The sequence below is a fragment of the Tenebrio molitor genome, chromosome 2 (assembly GCF_963966145.1).
Source record: "Tenebrio molitor chromosome 2, icTenMoli1.1, whole genome shotgun sequence".
Classification (NCBI taxonomy): Eukaryota; Metazoa; Arthropoda; class Insecta; order Coleoptera; family Tenebrionidae; genus Tenebrio; species Tenebrio molitor.
The window spans coordinates 14,876,388-14,895,912 of record NC_091047.1 but is presented as its reverse complement, the minus strand read 5'-3'; the positions used below and the strand labels follow the sequence as shown (position 1 = coordinate 14,895,912).

Below are 19,525 nucleotides of genomic sequence, written 5' to 3'. Positions count from 1 at the left end.
GTAGTAACGAGATTACGTACACGTGGGTTTACATTACTCGCTCCTTCGTCGCTCGTATGTAATTCATCCACTTGTACGTAATATGCTCTTTACTTCGTAATGTAATATACTATAATAATGCCTGTAAATAATTCATAATCATTGCAATTCTTTAAAAATAAATGATATTAACTCAAGAAGTCGTGCCTTTACAGTAATACTAAGACTTCTTAAGTTAATAGCAATTTTTTAAGACCCTTGGCTACTTTTCATTGATATAATTATTCCAGATAATTCTCGTATAGTAATTATTGTATTTTGTCGAAAAAATTATGGACTTAAAGCACTAGAGGAAATTAAATGAAATCGGAACCCCCAGCGACCCTACTCCAAAAATTTAAATGACACCCTACATTGAACAAATTATGAAAGTATGTAGTATTTTAGTAGGTCTGTGTAAAAAAGTGATAGGTGTTAAAGAAGCTTTTTGAGATACGTGGCTGCAATTTATAGAATTAAATATTTTTTTTCAATTAGAAAACAATATGGTTTGATTTAAAACCAGAGATTTTTCAAAATGTTCTAAATGAATTTGAGAATTTTAGAAAATTCTAGTTGTCTTGAAATTTTCAACGTAAGTACATATTTGTTTTTTACACAGTACTAAAAATGATGTTCTCTTTTATTATCCCTCTGTGCATCGACTCACATCCTAAAATTTCAAATTTGCACCGTTGACGATTCAACGAACTTTTCGCCCTGATGACCGTATATAGTTAACGAAAATATTGCAAAATCCAAGCTCATTTACATTTACTACAGGGTAAATATGATCTAAACACGTGGTGAAGCCTAGCCTGAAATTTAGACCTTTTTCCCTTCAATCTTAATGCAACACTAAAACCTAGGAATGTGCAAACTTTTTGTATGCTTACTTCAACTTTTCATGTGAAATGAAGTTGTATACGTACTGTATAACAGTCAGCCACAATGGTATTGCATGTTTCTATCTCTTTTATTTAATTCAAATTGAAACAACTCTAAATAGGAATCGAAGTATGGTTCGAGCGTACCTAATCCCATGCCAGCCTATAAATTAGTGCGAAATCATGTAAAATGCACCAAAATGAAACGGCGGTTTTAATCACCAATCAACGATTGATCGCACAATAACTGTCTATTCAGTGTCCTGAAAATGTCGATCATAAAATGTGATATATTCTAACGCCACGTGCATAACAGACGTGTCATGTTAGTCAACAATTTCCTAGTCATCATTTGTAGAAAACGTTGCGCTTATGCAACTGGGCAACTGTTGTGTAAAGAGTACGAGTGGTTTTAATACAGAACTGATGAAAGAGCGACCAGAGCTTTTCAACAAATAGAATTAGGTTAAAAGTTATACCGAGATCACGTTTGTATAGCTCCACCATCATATATCATGCACGCTTTTTGTTTTCGTTGCATAAGTTGGGCTTTTGTTGTTGCTACTGTCCGTCGTCTGATTCAATAGTTTAATTAATCTGTGGGGATTCAATGTGTTATTTTTGATTCGATGAACATCCACTTCGATGCAAAATTAGAAATGTTTGTAAAACGATCATGTTTTATATCAGTACCAAATTGCATAGAGAAATTTATTATTCAAATATCGCGGAAAATAAACACAAACATGTGCTCCAACTACTACTATGTACAGACAAAATATCAAGGTAAAGCCGCTTACTAATTAGGCGGTCGTTACGCAATAAAAATGTAACAGCAAAAAAAGACGCACACACCTCTGTCATCTACATTTCTATAGCACTTCTCATTTTTCAAAAGAGTTATTGACCTTGAACATGATGATCTTGATACCCTTTATCTGCTATTTACATTTAATTATGAAACTATTTAGATAGGTTAGTAGTGGCTGTTGCATGCAAATCAGAGCATAGAGAGGTTGCCTAGCAGCCCCAGATGTGGTATGTATTCTGTTACAGCGGTGTTTGCTTTGTACTGTCAATAGTCAGGGGTTGGCAGTGTATCGGGCGGTTTCGTCCCACCCCACATCCAGGAACTCATGTGTTGGACTAGACTCCAAATATACTGACTGATATTGTTTGCTTTTGACGCCATCCAGTTCATATTACACAACGGCGCTAGTGTGTCATGGTCAACGTAATTACATCAAGTAAAAAGCTGATACACCGTATTACTTTCACAATTCACTCGAGCTAGTCGTACTCTTATATACTTATTAGAAAACTTCAGGAAACAGCTTAAGATAACCGCTACGTGGAACTTCCTAAGAGGGACTTTTTAAAAATTGAATTTATTTTCCATTTCCATCAGTCTGGTCACAACTGAGGGCACTTTAAGCACGGCAACAAGAAATACAAAGATAAATTGCTGCAGCATAAATGAAATTTACATTTTTTGTTAACAAATATGTCAGTGATTGATCCATTCCTGCGTGTACGCAAAAATGCTATGATATATGTGTGTACAAGCATCGCTTGCTTTCCTAAATTTAATCAGGTTTCAAAACCGGCACGCAAAGAAATTTATTTAATCATAACCAACGACAATAGGGTCCTGCTCTTATTATCATTTTGATTTATGACGGTATTCAATGAAGTGTCAACAGAAATTTTGAAATTCCTAATGGATTCCGTGTAACGAAAAGATAGTGGAAAGCAGTTTTTTCTTCTGCTCAGTATTTTAACAGCTGCAGGTACATATATCAGGGCAGGCTATGAATAATGTGAGTTGCACATGCAACGCCTTAAGGCGAGGTGCAATATTCTTCTAGCGTAATTTTATTTTGATCTAGTGTTATAATCGGTGAAGTTATCTCACTCACGAAGCACGCTAAATTCAGGGAAAACGCTTTTGAAAGTAACGAAGATTGTTATTTATGCATTTGTCGTAAATTTGCGACGACTGGAAAATCTTATTTGCTAGAGTTATTGGATGGACAAGTGGTTGCTACTCCCGAGCCGTAAAACGTCTGTTTAGATTTTTGTTATAAAAAGAAGGGATATGAAAGTAGCTTAGTTTTTCGGCTTAAATAAAAAAAATAAATAAAAATCCGCTCCTTGTATTCTTATCTATATTGTTTGTTTACGTTAGTGAAATTTTGATTGATTTGGTCGTGTGACCAAACCGTTAAAAAACATCTGCATGATATCGTTCACATAAAGATGTCTTTATAAAAATGTTGATTCAGCTTTCAAATCTTTTATAAACAGAAGCAAGTGTTTAATAAACAAACCAAAAAAACATTTATTTTTGTTAGTTTTAAATGCTTCATGTTTTGATATTAATGCTAATGTAAAAAAATATTTACATCTTGCAATCTCACAAGAAAATGAGTTCACTGACATTATTAATTAATTAATCTATTACTTGCATGAGGAAACAGTACATTTGATAAGTGTTCAGAAATGCTAATGAAATGCGAATAGTTGAAAAATAAACCCCTAATAATGAAAATGTTCAGTGGCCGTATCGGAGATAATATGTACACACGCGGCCACCCAAAAGTGCACGATAGCTGACGCAGATTTCTCAATTTTTCCCTAGATTGAAACGGGATCTGTCCAGTGGCGTTGGTTGGCGGGAGCCAATTTCAACATTTGCGTTAAATTTTATTGTTAACCTTAGATGTTTGTTTATTTGAGGTCAATTAAAATTTTTATATTAAAAATTAAATTAAATTCTTGAAGTAAAATTTGTCATTTTCTCAAAAAAAATTGTTATGTAAAGTATCAATTTTTTTCATTCATAAAGTTCGTTTAGCCAGTACGAAGGCCTATCAGAAAAAGACGAAATAAGTGGAGGTTGTCATTTAAAAAAATTATTGATGATGTCATAATTAGGAGACGAAAAGCTGTAAACATAAGTAAAGTAGGTACTGAAGAATATGCACTTTTTAAAAACAAAGACCTCTTCCAGGATGTTTCTCAGAAATTAACACTACATATTAACACTACATATTTTTTAAAAGTGTATCATTGTCATTTTTCGATCGTTTTTGATTTCACACGATGACGTCATTCACAGTTTTTTTCATAATATTTATTTAAACTTAAAATTCTGAATTTGGCTATATGTCAAAATACGACAGCTTTCGATATGAACAAGTTAAAAGTAAAAACAAAATTGCAGAAAGAATTGAGTCTAGTGGAATATTGATATGTAGTTTAATGATCCCGAAATTAATTAATTGCTATGAGAAATCTTTGGAGTTTAGAAAAAATGTCTACTTTACCACTTATAATTTAAGCAACGGGAATAGTACCGCAATCTCTTTTTAAAAATTTAAAAATTCTGGATTTAGGGAACACATTGGTAGTTGAAATTCAAAAAGGTATATTATTATACTCATGTCATATCGTGAGGAAATTCCTTAACATTGACACAGAATATAATACACAACAAAGTCAAAATGAGGAGGCGAGACGCCGGTAATTATGTTGATAAGCACTGCACTATTACTTCATAGTAATATCCGTAATAGTGTCTGTACTCCGGCAAAATTGCCGTGCCGCCGGGTGGTGGAGGGTTCAGAAATTAAAAATATTAATTAAATTAAGTGTCCAATTCCTGTTCGTCCTAATCGGACAAAAAACATATAATGTGCTATCTACACGAGAAATTGATAAATAGTTAACGTTGGTTATTTCTCATAAACAAAAGCGAATGCCGTTGCTATGGGAATTAAGTATAAACATTGATGGGTGCATGTGGGAAATTTAACAGTAAGGTTTTTGTGTTATTATTTTTTTAAGAAACCATGTCGGATATAAATTTCAATTTTAACAAAATCAAATACGGTTTGGTGATCAAGTAGTTATTTTTTATGGGGTTCTCTGGCAAAAAATGTTTGATGACATGTTAATATCATTAGCAGATCAGTATCTTCCGTGTTTTACCATGAAAAACTGGATTGAGGTATTTAAGAGAGGTAAAAAATATATAAAGGCGAGTGTAGAGCTGGAAAAATGATTTTTGCGTCAACTACAGAAAACGTCGGTGTTTGAAGGGTCTATCTGCTAACAACATTTTTTACGACTTATTGACAATATTAACAGATATTATTCCTATTCTACAATAAAAAAATGGATTGTGTTTAAGCGAGGTAAAAAAATTAAACACTAACAGAGAGAAAACATTGTGTTGTCCCTGATATGATTGTGGAAGATCGATGAATCGCTGTAAAACGAATATCATCATATTTATTCGTATCATCATTCACAGTAGACTGGGTAAAGAAAATTTACAGGAAAACGAATACCCAAATGCCTGCCTGAATGCTGATCAACAGTACATAAGGGTAATATTTACAATTGATGAAACTTGGGTTCATGTTCATCGTTTTAACCCAGAGACCAAGAAACTGGAAACATGCTGCTCCTCACCCAGGAAATTTTTGGTGCAGATAGTTTGCCGGAAGAATCTTCGTCTTCTGGGATAAAGATGGAGTAATTTTCACCGGTTATTAGCAGCAAGGAAAATCAATGACGGGAATTACTACTGTTCTTTGTTAACACAACTTCAAATCAAAGTTGTGGAAATATTTCGTGGAAAACTTCCTAGAGATACGTTGTTTTTGCAAGACAATGCATATGTTCATATGTCCCTTGTGCCTTGCAAAAATTCAGTGAAAACCAGCATATTCTCCTGACTTGTCCCGTTCATTATTACAAAACTGAAGAAATATGTATATCTTAAAATCTATTTTGTGGTTACTTCGAATTAGTGATAATTGTGTTTTTTTAAATATCAATTTGTAATTTGGGATGTTTTTGTAAAAAAATCAAGATTTTTAATAATCCTAATAAAACAATAATGTTTAACGGTACTTAAAATCGAATTTAGGGCTAGAATAGATTTTGTAACTAGGTGCATCTACGTCGGTGTTCCTATAACTAAAAAGCATCATACTTTAAACAGATGTCCATCAGGGTGCAATGTGTCATTTTTATGATTTGAAAATCGCAGCCTGATGTTATGAACGAGTCAGTTGTGCAGTGGCCGCAATTTTGAACGCTATCATAAAAAGAGTTGGGGATCCGAGTTTTATATTATCACAAGCTGCTACATGTGTGTTTGCCCCAGTCCAACTCCGAACCATAAATTTGGGTGTACGTGTTGATGAGTTTTCGTTTACCAAATAAATGAAATTTTAATTAAAAAAAAATCTTTGTGATTTATTGGAATTTAGGGTTTGAACCAACAGTTCGTGATGAATGTGTATTAGTGATATTTCAAACTAAGGAACTTAGTTTCTTCTTTAGGAACTTGCTTAAAGTAATGGTGTCAGATTTAGAATTAAATGGCTCAATTCCAAATTACTGTGCGATTTTTAAGTGCTCACTATATCAGAAAATAGTATTTCGCGTGGTACTTTATTGTAGTGTATATGGAAATTGCATTTTTACAACTCATATAAATTTACTATAATGTTTTTATTAAATTTTATCTAACTCGTAAAAATGCAACTTAAAACGGAATTCCATCTGTGATATTTATTACTTACTGTTTGGCCTCATGCAAATGTTTGTCTTTTCATGTTGATCTCCCGTTTCTTTTCGCATACAAACCCGTAAAATAAACCATTTTTCTAATTTCTTAGCTAAATAAAAATATGACTTTGTTATTATTATTCAGTGTCGCTCACGGACAATAAACCTTAATTTTTTGTAATCGACTTTGGGAAGTATAAAAAAATTCTAAAAACAATCTTAATAAGTATATCCTGTTCACGTTGGATTGAACATCAGTGGTGCAAATCGCACACATTTGGCATTAACTTTCATATGAGTTGTCATAGTAACAGGTCAGGTCATTTGCACCACTGACGTTCATTCCAACGTGAACAGATATTAGGTGTTTCATCATGGTATCGGGTGTTCATTTAAATTTATCCTCAAAGTTGGCGTTGAAGAGTCGATTGTGAACGCACCGCTCGTCAGTCTGTACACTAAAAACACAAACAACGCAAAAAGTGAAGTTAGATTTAAACAGCTAATCCGGGATCTGTAATCCGTGGTGCGTTCACAATCGACTCCTCAACGCTTACTTTGAGGATACATTTAAATTACCACCGATACATGTGTATAGAGGCGAGAATGGAGATTTACCCGAGTGTCTACTCACATAATATAAATTATATAGGCTATTCATATTCTTCCTCACTATTTAACCTCGTAAGTATCAAAACTTCAACCCTGGCCTAAAATTTGAACGAGTTAACTGCTTTTTAAGATTCGACGTGACCACACCGAGTACGTTACGAACAACGTAAGCTATCTGAAAATGACAACTGAAAAACTCGTTTCTTGCATTTGTCCCTTATTCTCCCCACTCATTACGTTTTATGTTGTCATATATACACATTCATTTCGACATTAATTAAGTCAACCCTCATAGGAAAACACAAAAAGGGCCCGCTTACATTTAGTTGTGATTTGTCATTATGTGATTTATAAAGTTCTTCTTCCACAGTTCTCTGTTATTTTATAAATTTGAACGAGAATATGCAGTTCGCACCGATTGCACTGCTAGATTTATTATAATGTTGGGCTAGTAATTTTTATAATGATTATGTCTTTTATGAGGTAGTCGAACTGTAATATGGGATATTTCTCGTAAAGGATGAAATGTCACTGACAAGGAAACAGTAGGTCGTCAAGTGAAGGCAAGCGGAAATGCGTATAACTCAAGTATTATGACGTTACACATTGTGATCGGTGCCAATTAGTCAGCTTTGCTAACTTTGAAAAGGGAGACATCGGGGAAAGTATTTCTGACTTCAATTCATAGATTTTGTGTTTTGAGATCCGATTAGCATATCATATCGAATCTATGAAATCTTGTTTTAGTGATAAAGCGGAATTTTTTCACTGTCTGCAAAATATGATAAATACATAAACGTACAAAATTTTCAGTGTGGGTATACTAATCAACTACTTGCTACTGCAAAAAATTGTTGATGTTTTGCAAATGTTGGATTATACGATAACTAAATTTGCATCTAAAACGAAATATTTTAACACATTAAAGAAAAAAAAATTAAAAGCATTTTAAAACACCTAAGTACATATTTCAGTGAATGTCAACGGTTATTTATTAGTAATTATTGTATATTATTATTAGTCCTCTAAACACACATATTAAAATATATTTTTTTTTAAATAGTAACTAACATTCTTTAAATTGGTAAATGTATGAAACATCCTGTTTTTTTATTTTTCTTTTCAGAATTCACCAAGCTGATTAATGTCGAACGAGTTTTCTGGTCATTCATTTTTATTCCTAGTGGAAGAAAAAAATACCATTTTCATTAGTTCACTGCCTTTTTAGCGTCGACACAACTGTTTTCAGCACTACATTTGTCCGACTTCATCACACCATCAATGAAGTCTCCTGGCCTATGAATGAAAAACCAGCCCCAAAACATTTTTTGTGGGTGCTTCCACACCACTCAACATAAATTGATGTTTAGCTTAATTTACAGTACCATGCGGTGTTTACAAATTAAATATTACATTAATTTTGTTTTGTATTAATTTTATAATAATTAATATTAATAATACAGTTATCAATGTGTGGCTTCGATTCTAAACCTGCGTGGAAATATTCTTTTAAATAGGTATATTACTATATTCAATATAATATTATATTACCTCCACTGGTAATAGTTATTTACACAATTAGTGGGATAAAAGCAATATTACAGGATTCGAGTGTGAAGATTGCAGATAACGAGGGCGTTAGCCCGAGTTCATCTGTAATCACACGAGTTTCCTGTAATATGCTTTAGCCCACGTGTTATGTACAAAATTTTATCTAAGACCGCCCCGAATTTAAAAAAAAGGTAAATCTTATTTATTTCCGCCAGTTTCATTACACCACTCAGTGGAATAATGACTTCCTTATCCCATTGAGTGGGGTAATGAAGCTCACTTATCCCACTGAGTGGAGTAATGAAATGCGTCCGGTAATGAAGTTCCTTATTCCACTCAAATGAGTGGGATAAGTGCCATTTATCCCACGGGACTAGATAAATAAATATATGTATATTTATAAAATAGTAGGTAGATATTTAATATATATGTATTGTCATATATGAAATGGTTAATTTTTCGTTTTTTCAGGGTAATTAAAATGACTGCAGTGAAACTTGGGAGTAGATTAAAAAGGGCATCACCTCACAATGAAAATAAGCTGATTAGAAATTTCTAATATATGTATGTAGAAGAAAAAACTTCTCGCAGCTATTAAATATGTATTTTCTGTTTAGCTGACAAACCTCAAATAGAGAAAAAGAACTGCACCACCAAGTGATTACAACCAATTACGAATTTCGTTAATCCATTAGGAAAAATAGAATTTAGAGATTTAACTTTCTTATTTATTTCTATCAAATGATATTGATTTGAAATTTTCTTAATTAAACAACTATTAGCTACTGAAAAACCATTTTTGTAGTATTGAAACTCAAATTATTCATTTTTTCTGGTTAAAAATTAAAACTATACACCCATTGAGTTTGTCTTGGATTTATTATTATTTATTATATTATTTGTTCTAATACGAGTATGTACATAATTTACGCTTGCTTTTACATTTTTCAAACTAATTGAAATATAAAAATTAAACCTATCTGTTATTAGAATTTTTGGCGTAATTTTATTGAAAATTTGCTCCAGTAGGTACATTGTAAAGAACATAAGAAATTTGTTCGGCATAAAACCATTTATCTTGACACATAAATAAAGTCACATAAAGTCAAGTCGTTCGTTTTGTACGGACCCTTATTTATAGCTAATTTTGTAGGGTAGGTGTAAGATTTTTCTTGTACTACTACACTTTCAAAAGGTAATTCATTAAAGATCTATTTATAAAAGAAATGTCGCAAATAACTTATAAATCCTACAAGCTTGAAAGTCTGTTAGACATACTTATTTATTGTTACTTGAAATAAACGACTTGGTTGAAAAGTCGTCAAAAAAGTCCCCTCCGAATAGTTACGTGTGTGATACATCAATCGAAAGGTCTTGGCTAACTGATTCCTACAATGTTTATTTTATTCTGCGGAAATGAATCTGACCACAACTAGAAGACTCAATTATCAAAAAGAGCCAAAGCCTGCAGCGCGCTTTCATTTCAAGCATAAAACTTTTTTTTTCGACGCTGTCGGAATTTGAGAATTTTCTCCTGTGTGAACGGATTTTGATAAATGTCACAACTTGTCAAAACGAAACGTCAAGCTAATTTTAAACATTTTAAGCGATTTGGAGCCTTTAAGGGGGTTCGTCGAACAAAAAAACGTTGTATTCAACTCGTTCGTGTGAATAAATAACTATTATAATAGGTAAAAAATAAATAGTCATCTATTTTATTATTGACTTGCTGAATACATGCATGAGCATATAGGCGGTAATATCCAACCTGCAGAATATTTTTTGTTGATTTGTTTACTTTTATGGATACTTTTACTGATTCATAGTTGCTTATGTCTTTGCGGATATACTCGTATGAATAGCTTTACAGTTGTAAACATCATTATTGAAGCAATGGCAATAATTATTGTGTCGGTACAACTTATTCAACTTAAATATCACCAGCCAGAGCAGTTAGGTACGGTTGGCTTAAAAAAAAACGGGAACTGTCAGAAAAAGTTCTGTCAGATTTTATTAAAATTTTATAGTTTGAAACGGCCTTTTATAGTTTACGTTAAAAAACTGCACTTATGTGTTAGAAATACTACTATCAAACGGTCACAAATTGACATAAATTGACAAATTAAATTTCCAATTCACATTAGGTCAGATTTCAATTCCCGTTTTTTTTGAAGCCAACTGTACACTGTGAAAATAAAAAATAATTTGAATGTTGCTTCTCTGTGTTATTAAATATTGTAGTAGAGCTGACTTAAAATATTATGAAATATTGCAATAACTATTACTTAATCCAATTTAACTTGCTGAAAGACAAAACTAATGAATGACTTTCAGTTGTGTATGTCATATTCCTGCCAAAAGTCATTATATAACATTTAATCAATTATGAGAAAAACCGATTAAAATTCTTAAAGTCTGTTAGTGATTTCTTAACCTTTTATATGAATGCTTCCTCTTGATTTAGCAGTTAGTTAATTTTGGAGCGAACAGAGCAAAGTTAATGTTATTTTTGTGCAGTGACTTAAAGCAGGAATAGAATGATACCAGAAGATAATATTATTTCGATGTAGATGTTATGAACATTATATTTTATGCGTAGAAAATATACACTCTAATTACGTTGTAATTACGTATTCCAGTCACCTACATACAATTTTTCCTCTCTACCTGATTAGAAAAAAAAAAAAAACTATCTTCTTAGTCTAAAATCTCTAAAAACCGTTATAAAGCATTTGCAAAATTAATTGTTTTTTTAAGGTTATTGCTGCAAATTATTTGGTATCATTTATTGCTGTTATTCATCTTTTTTGTTTTTCTACTGAGTTGCTGAGTTTGATTTAATCGTAGTCTTTTGTAGACAAAATTTTCAGCAATCAAATCTTTTAAATTTGTCGTTGCAATAGTTGACACCAGTTATAAAATTCTTTTTCAAAAACTTTCGATTTTTTATTTACATATTTATTTTTCCACTATACTTTATTTCTCTGAAGTATAAAGAACTGTGTGATAGTGATTTATAAAAAAAGACAATATTTTTTTCAACACATTTTTTCCGAAAAACGAATCACATCATACTGAGTGTGGTAGACATTGTTTAATTTTAACACTTACATCATTAAATTGTTTATTCTAATATTTTCATTTATTTCCAGGATGAAGTAAATCTCCCTTTTTTGAATAATTAAATAAGATATGTACTATGTAGTTGAAAAACTTGTGTTTTATTAAACTTTTACAGTAAGTCTAAGTTCAATCCCAGTTAAAAATAAAATTTCTCACGGCCATAATTAAAAATATAATAGTGAGTTCATGTTGCACCCCTTTTTGAGAGCACTGCGAAAAACACGATTCAACGTCATTTTCTTTCATGTTATTTGGTACTTGACTTCGGGCACAGAATGAACAAACACATTGAACTCCGTCGGTTTACACCCCGTTATTTAATGACGATAATCAAACACAAAAGACTCCAATCCCCTAGCATAAATCAATCCCGTGTAGTTAACATTCGATTGATTGAATGGGGTGAGAATGCAGATGCGTGAGAGCACACGAGCGTAAATTATAGACATGAACGCATTCACAAGGGGGCAAACTTTCGAAATACCATCGACAAGTTCCCCTAATTATGAAAATTGAAACGCTGCCAGCGAAAATCAATCACACACTTTAATAAAGAAAAAAATTGTTTTGGGAAAGTGTTGCGGTGGCTTTATGGATTTTCAGATAACAAACATCTACTGATGTGTGCATCTAGCATACAGCACGTGTTTTATGTCTCGACAGTAATACAGTTGATATCATTATCGACTGATGTCCCAGTTTTATTGCTGTGTACCCTTTAATAAAATTATAATACGCCAAGCGTTTAGTTAGATTTAATAAATTGACACTAAACGCATTCACAAACACAAAAACTATTCATAAATCATCATTATTTATGACCTGTCAATATAATATTACCAGAGAACAAGCGACAAAAGCAAATACGAGATAAGGATTTATCTGGTAATTTGTCGTTAATTCAGTTCAGCGTTTGTTTTTCTTCGGGATATTAAAAAAGAACGTTCGCTACCCTCTTTTCGTATAAATCATTGACCACCATAAATATCTCTAAGTGGACGACAAATGCAACACAACAAAGCCGCAGAGATTCAGCTTTCACATCGAGCCATTTATCAAAATTCTCCCCGTATAGGTGAGCGATTAAAAAATATCACTTATTTAAATGAGTTCAGTTTTTCGGTGCCATGATGGATTAAGGTTCAGTTCAAGTCGGCCGTGTGTCCCTGTGCAGGACATTCCACCCCCAGCGCCATTAATCCGTTTGTTTTTTTAGTGCCGCCCGAAATGCAATAAAACAAAATAATGCATTCGCATCGTCGGAGACAATGTTCATCCAAGTACAAAAATTATTAGACGCATAGTTCAATGGTTCAGAAAGGTAAACCATTTTTCTCAAACACAATGGTAATAACATTGATCGTCGACACACGAGAAAAGCTAAACCGGAACGAAGGAAATCAGATGAAAATGATCTCGTACAAACACTAAATAGTAAAAGTACCGGAAATCTGATCCGGAGTCGCTAGAAAGCCAATGTTTCGGAAAGATCTTCGTAGATTTCAATTAAGAAGCTGGCTAAGAGCTGTACCTGTCAGGATTTAACGATTATTGCCGAAAAACTGTCGTCTAACGACTGCCTCCATAAACTCTGCAATCGACTTTAACGTCCGATCTAGATCAGCACTAGTCGACGAGGAAAAATTATAGAATTTTATCTTCGGCTGAAATAGCTAGCTAGTTAATCAAACATTATACTCGTCAGTACATGATACATAAAAACTACCGGAAAATCTGTTTTATATAATGTTTCTGGATGTTTTCCAATAAAAGGAGGCATGATAAATAAACTTACCGAATCTCCACACTTCTTTACTATAGTTTATAACACAACTTCCTCTCGTAAAGACATCGCACTACCAACTTTTTCAGGTTGGAGATACCAAAGCTACAACTGCAAGTACTTCCTTTCAATCATACAAATAACACAAACAAAAAGAACATGTGATTTGAAAAATGGGTCGAGGCACAATCATAAAATGAATGTTTTATTATTACGATAAAAAAATTGAAAAAAAAGTTTCAAATTAAGAATTGGTAATAGCTATTTAAAACTTTTACTGAATAAACTTGTGTAAACAGCACACAAATTACAGCTGATATTGGCTACCGGAACAGAAAAGTCACCTGGTGTTGAAACGGCAATTTATTGAATATTTTGAAGCACCTGTTTCAAGCAAAGCGAATCCCCTTAAAATGTTTATTTTTATATAAGAGAAATATTTTTAGCGTATTTTTTTCGGCAGAAATCGAGTACTAATTATTATTATAATGCGAGTCTTTAAATGATCAAATATCAAAATATTACCCACAGTGTCTGCTTTATAGGCATTTTTAATTAATTAAGTTTAATTGTCAGTCATGATAAACTTTTTTAAACTGCTCGTTTTATGAAAAGATTAATTAAGATTTAACAGAAGTTCTGATATTTATAGAATAGAATATTCATGTTAAATATTACTCTGGCACAAGAAAAAACAAAATTATTGTGGATGTTGCAGAATGTATTTATTTAACTTGCAAAGACTATAGTACTCGTATTATATAAAATACATATCACTGTAATGATTTCTCTTATGCGTGTTTTACTGGAGTAATTTTAATTAAAGCTTCAGTCGTAATATTTCCTGCGCGTGTTTTCTTCTCTCTCGACTTCGTTATGAGTGACAACTTGGATATGAACAGTTGACATGCAACTACATTTACAGATGACTACATAAATAACTGTCGAAATTGTTCACACTGTGCAAGAATTTATTTATACAGTTGTCTGGTAATTTTTAATTTGAGGAATTATTTCTTTTGTAAACATGTTTAAAGGGGACAATTTTTTGTTTGAGAAATTAAGAGAACGATAAAGTAAAGCTCACGCTTAGTTATTAGGTGACACTCTTCTCAAAGTGAAGCTTCTGAAAACGTAAAAGTTGTCGCCAGAATGTGTAAAAGTTTTTAGTACAAAAAGTAGCGGTATAAAAAAATTAAACAGCATTTTGTTGTTCGTTATGTCCTTTGAAGATCTCAATTGCTATTACATATTATTTTACAGTAACATAACTTTAGTTTTATTTTTCAAAGAAGCCACAGTTCAAAAAAATCTGTCAAGCAGACCATGGTTTTCTTTCTTAAAAAACGTATTTATTTTGTGTAACCCATAAACCAAATTACAAAGAAAGGAAAAAACTTTGACATCATTGATTTGATTTTAAGTACCTGAAGCAAAATTAAATAGTTAGTTTTAAACAAACCGTTTAGACTTAATAAAATAATTCTGAATGTAAAGGTGTTTTTTAAATTTGGCCTCAAAGTTGGTATTGAAGAGTCGATTGTGAATGAACCATTCGTCTTAAAAACACTGATTTTTCAAATTGCAGATTATAAGCACAAACAATACAAAAAGTGAGATTAGATTTAAACAGCTGATCAGAGTTGTTAATCCAGTGGTGCGTTCACAGTTGACTGACTCTTCAACGCCAACTTCGACGCCAAAAAAACACCCGTTAGTATACTCGTATATTATAAAAATTGGATCAAATTACATAACATACTTACATAATTTTAATTCCTGTATTAAATAATTAACTAACAACAAACAAAAAGACTCCTTTTTTAACAAGTCAGACAAACTGTAAAGCTAAATATTTTTTGAATACAAGAAACGTAAAAATCATCCCAATAAAAATATAAAACAGACTAAACTAATTCCAAAACTAGTTGAACACTGAATAACGTCAATCATGGTAGTTAAAATACTGTTAATAATCAAACAGTTAATGCAAAATAATTATTTACAAATATTTAATACGTGTATGTTTACAGCCAAAAATTTCCACTATCATGGCATCTTTATTTACTGAATTAATTGAAAGTATCTTTTATGAAATTTTCTAAATACATTAATCAAAATTCTACCAAAAATAATTTCTCACGTAAGCTCGTGGAACTGAGAAAGTAATGTTGGCAACAATATTTTAATGTATACAAATTCTTTGAACTTTTTATTTGACCACTAAAAAGCTTTGTCTTCTTTTAAGGCATAGCGCCGATCTGAGTAACTTGTTAAAAATGGAGAGAATTAATACTCTGTCATCTTTATGCAAATTTTCATTATGTTTATGGTAATGAACAAGTGTGAGCTCTTCTTTGTTGTTTTTTACAGAGAAATCAACAAAGTCAAATGTGAGAAATTATGTGATTTTAAACATTTACATTGATTGAAGTCAATCATAAAGAATCTATAACGTAATAATTAGTCAGTTAACTATGTTTTAATTTTGTTTTAAAAATAAGAATATTTACTTCAATTATATAAAAATGTATTCAGCTGATACGATACATTGTAATTGCCTAGCTGCATAATGTCAATGTCACGCAAATGCACTAAATCCGGTCTATTTATCGAGTCATGATTGTCTGTGGCAAAATACCATACTCCTTACAAGACTTGCAAGCTATACATAAATTTCTGTTTTAAGGAAACTAACTAAACCTGAATATACTCGTACGTTATTGAAAGCAGATAGAAAAATGAATTTACAGACAGCATGGGAAAACGGTGAAACCCCATGAAGCAATAAGCATTGTTTCTCAAGTAAATAACAACTGTCGAACTCCGACGCGCTTTGTAAAAGCACTGTTAGGTCAGCTAGGACATTTTGCTGATTTTTAAAGATTAAATAAAACCCAACTTGAAATTGTAAAACATCAACTCCATAGTAACTTTAAACGAATACAGTAAATGATGAAATTAGAAGCGGTAAACTGAAAATGTCGCCTCGTTTATCTGGAATAAAATATGAGCTCCCCCAGCTGGAGACCGATTTAGCTTACTTAATAAGCTGGACAACGTAAAATTATTTAATTAATTGTTTTCCAACAAACAAGAAATTATTTTATGTGGATAGTTTGCCAAAGTGAGATATTTAGCTATCTTTTAATGTTCTAATTAAAACTGAATCTACCTATTTATGTTATTTTTTATTTGGTAAATATATGTATATTGGATGATTCAAAACGCTTGTGGATAAATGTGGCAACTATGTACGAAAATTTATGTGGCAACTCTGTAAGTTGGCATTTCTTTGACAGCTCAAAGTCGCGCAATTTTAAAAATTGTCAAGTCAATGTGCAATGGTAAAAAAATGCACGCACATGAAATGTCATACAAATCCCACCTACACAATTGCCACGAATTTTCGTACATACTTGCCATATTTATCCACAACCACTTTGAATCACCCAATATGTAGTTATATCGGGTGTTCATTTAAATTTATCTTCAAAGTTGGCGTTGAAGAATCCATTGTGAACACACTACTCGCCCGTCTGCAGAGTAACAACACAAACAACGTAAAAAGTGAGGTTAGATTGAAAACAGTTGATCCATGATATCTACTTCTTGCGTTAATGAGTCGTTTTTGCAAAGGAATTTTATCACAAATTTGGACTTGATTCAAATTTTAAAAAAGACCAAGTTTCCTGAACAATTAATTGGTCAGCTGATTCTGAAATGCAGAAAGAGGTAAAAAGAAAGAGTTGCATTTTTATACAAGCTATTAATTAATCAGTTTACCAAAGTCTAATTGCACTGATCATCCAATTTTAACTTTGAATTGTGAGTAACATAACTTGATAGATAAAGAATCTTTTATCATTATTTACTTAGTCGCATTTATTACCATGAGCAAAATCCATTTATGGACAAATTTGACAAAATAAAAGTAATTTTAATCTTAGTTTAAGTAACGTCAAATTTATTTTTGATGTTACTTGTACACCGTTAAGTTGTTTTCAAGTGAAACTGATATTGGTTGATGGATGTATTAATTCTAATTAAAGTATGACGTGCATTAGCACGCGTCTTTTATTTTGATAAATTTACATAATTTATAAACGACACATAAATGCGATTAAGTTGAAGATAAAATATTGATGAAGATCCAACGAGACCACTCCAATATAGCTTGCACGAAAATGCAACCTGCTACTGTTTTTCAATTTGCATTTCATTATAATGTAATTTATAACTCTTTTACTGCACCAAGCACCAATTGGTTCTTCGTTGTAGAGGCACGGCATGAAAAAAAATCTAAAAACTACAAATAAAAATTAAATAATACTGCATTAGTGCATTTTTAAAAGTCTACTAATATATCACATCAAAGAATTGTGCACCTTGATGTAATTAATGCAACTGGTATCGCTATTACATTATGTAAATGTCTAAAATAACATGCTGACATAAATCTGGTAAATTTATTAGTATGCGCTTTTAAGTGAATAAGTACTCAACTTTTAAAGTCTTTTTCAAATGCGGAAGATCGTTAATAATAAATAAATATCAGTTACTCTGTAAGTTTTAAGCCGTTTTTTAAAAATAAGTGCCGTTTATCTAGTTATAATTTCACATCAGGAAGATTAACAACGTCGAAGTTAGCTGTGACAATAAAGCATAAATCATTAAATAATGTTTACACCAGTAGATTGTACAGAAAAGCAACAACAAATCATTTCGACACCCGGCTATTACTGTTAGTCTTACTCAACAATCAAGACTTGCACAATTGAGGAACGAGGAGGAGACTAATATCCATGCTGTGAAGAACGTCCCCAACAGTCTACTTTTATATGCATCAGGTGTCAAGCATTTTCTAAACTCAGCAACGGGAAATAGAAACGAAGTCGCGACAGAATTAATAAATGTCATTTAGAGAAACCGCCCCATGAACTATACATTTCTTCTGAACTGCGGATACTTTATATCGAAAAGTTATCGAGTGAAATATAAATCCAATCATCGACAAGAACAGCTCAATTGCTTGCATTCACTTCTTAAATGCATAAAACACATGCGTTCAACCCCGTTCTTTAACAATAAATAATACACATTAGTATCGATCGTCTTATAGAAGTTTGTGTAATATGAATTTGTTGGATGGGTGTGGAAATGGTTTGTTTGTTGGAGACTCTTTTCCCTGTAAACGTTGGTTTCTAAGAAATCTATCATTTCAGGAATTTTCATGTGTAATAATGTATGAAGAAAAAATTAATGGATCACGCTATTTAGTACATGAAAGGTTCTTTTTGTCTAACTCAACACGAATTGATGGCGGTAAAAATGTAATAAGTACTCCCAAAAATTAAAAATTATATTTAAATATGTATCACAATAATTTGATTCCAGATTTTCACAAATGAACAATTCCATGTAGAGAAGGAATATTTTGAAAACACATCCCGTCAAGGAAATTCTACGGAAACCGTTACGGCGGAAATCATCAATATCGTAAAGTAATTAATACTAAATAAATAGTTTAATGCAAAATGGACGTTGAAAGTTCTTTGAGCAGTTCCAAAGGCACCGGGAAATGTTAAATCCACATTTTGTTGTTTTTCAAATGTCAAGACAAAGATGTTATTAAATGCATATTTTCCGAGGATAAATACTAGTTTTAATCATGACCCATCGCCAATACGAGAATCGATTCACTAGCATTATTTGGAATTACCACGTCGCCAGAAAACGAACATGACAATCCATAACAAAGACTATGGTCACAATTTTTCCAAAATTGTAAAAATTTTCTAACGTACAATTAAAAAACGAAACACTATTATCGTACGCTTTCATACTATTAATTAGTAGATTAGTAGTTGTAGTAGAAATATTCTTTTTTTGAAAAAGACAAGACAGGTCAACATCTTTTAAAAGAAACATTTTCAGATCATTTTCATTTTTTCGTTCCTGTCTG

At 31.9% G+C, this 19,525-nt stretch overlaps 1 long non-coding RNA gene across 1 annotated transcript in view; it reads left to right on the top strand.

The window, feature by feature from the left end:
- LOC138124028 (uncharacterized) overlaps window positions 1-19,211 on the top strand; it is a 137,168-nt gene extending 117,957 nt beyond the window's left edge. Inside the window, exons 2-3 of the long non-coding RNA XR_011156977.1 lie at window positions 18,786-18,893; window positions 18,958-19,211. This is a non-coding gene — a long non-coding RNA (uncharacterized lncRNA). The remainder of the gene's footprint in view (window positions 1-18,785; window positions 18,894-18,957) is intronic.
- The last annotated feature ends 314 nt before the right edge of the window (window positions 19,212-19,525 follow it).